Source organism: Octodon degus, unplaced genomic scaffold (genome assembly GCF_000260255.1).
Source record: "Octodon degus isolate 3935 unplaced genomic scaffold, OctDeg1.0 scaffold00230, whole genome shotgun sequence".
Lineage (NCBI taxonomy): Eukaryota > Metazoa > Chordata > Mammalia > Rodentia > Octodontidae > Octodon > Octodon degus.
In genome coordinates, this window is record NW_004524806.1 from 342,086 (window position 1) to 343,676 (window position 1,591).

Sequence of the window (1,591 nt, forward strand, 5' to 3'; positions counted from 1 at the left end):
AAAAAAAAAAAAGGTGTCCTGGCAATGAGAACAGTCACTCATGGGGATGTGATGTGGATGTTTGAAAAGTCCAAGCAATTAAGACAGAGTCCTGGGTAACACTTAATCTCTACAATGCATGAAGGATAATGAGCACTGACGTGGGCACAATAGCACACATCCTAAAATCCTAGCTGCCTTGGGGCCATGTGGCAGGATCAGTAAAGAAAGCCTTTTAAAATGGTTGGGCTGGAATGTAGCTCAGTGTGAGGCACTAGGTTCAATTCTCAGTACCAGAAAGGAAAGAGAGAGTCCTAGAAAGCTATATTATTGTAGGACAGCTTTATGTTCCTGTTTTTTCTACTTAGTCATTCATAGTGCATGTGGATAAATTCCCAAGTTTCTTCATCTTGCAGTCTCAGATGTAGGTGTTTGTAGGCTTAGGTGATATCAGTGGGTCTCAGTGATCCCCAAACCTGATATCATGTCATAGAAAGACCTGAAGACACTAAGATGAGCTGGGCTGTGAAAATTCCAGTCTTTATGTTCCTAGGCCATATGCATGAAGTGTGCCTGAGACACAGCATCAAAAGTCCAGCTGCAGTGGCTTGGACAGCAGGTGTTTTAAAGAGGTGAGGATGAAGAAAATCCCGTGCTATGGGACAACAGTTTGACCTCTAGGCACCTCTTTCCCTTGCTCACAGTCTTTCTCACTTTGCTCACAACATTTCTCACTGAATGTTGGTGAATTTCCTTTTGTTCTTTGCTATTTTATGGCCTTACTTATTCCTGCTTGACAAGCCCCACATTGGTTTAAGTGAATTTTCATCAACTTTTTATTGGCATCCAAGTAACTTAAAACTGAGGAAAAGAATTTCTAGTCTAATATTTATCCACTGGAGAAAAAAAAAATTTAAGAGTAAGTCTCCAGAAAATCCCCAAGGACGAAATACCATCTGACTTCCTTTATCCAGCTCTCATCAATTTCTGCTCCATGAACTGAAATTTCTTCCTTTTCCTCCCTCAAGACTCTCTCCCTTTCCTCCTCTTATGCTGACAGAATTAGAAAAGTATCCCGAAACAACTGCACAGTCTGTTCATTTCTGCTTATTCTTTTCCCTCTGATCTTGAGGGAATATTCTAGGACTTCTACACTGTCTTCATGTCTTGATATTTTTTCCTTCTGATTGATGTAATATTTTTTATAGACTTTCAATTTAATTTTTATTTAAGTTATAGAAGTCGTTTTTCCAGGATTTCTGATTGGCCCTTTTCTAGAAGTTCAATATCTCTCTTGAGCGTCATAATATTTCTCTTGAGATTTTACATGACATGTGGTGTTTATTAGCAGGATCTCTAGTTGTTCCTCTTTTCAATATCTATTACTATTTTCTTTTTGTACTAGGAATTGAACTGAGAGCCTCCTGAATGCCAGGAAGGCACCGTACTGCTGTTAGGTCCTTGGAGGCTTTGATTCCTTTCCTGGAGTGGGTTTTCATTTTCTGCTTTTTTTTATATATATTCTTCATTGTCTTTTTTTGTCAAGTATCTATTTGTTTCTTCTTTCAGCTAATTGATAATTGTAATAATTCATTCATCAACTGCTTATTTA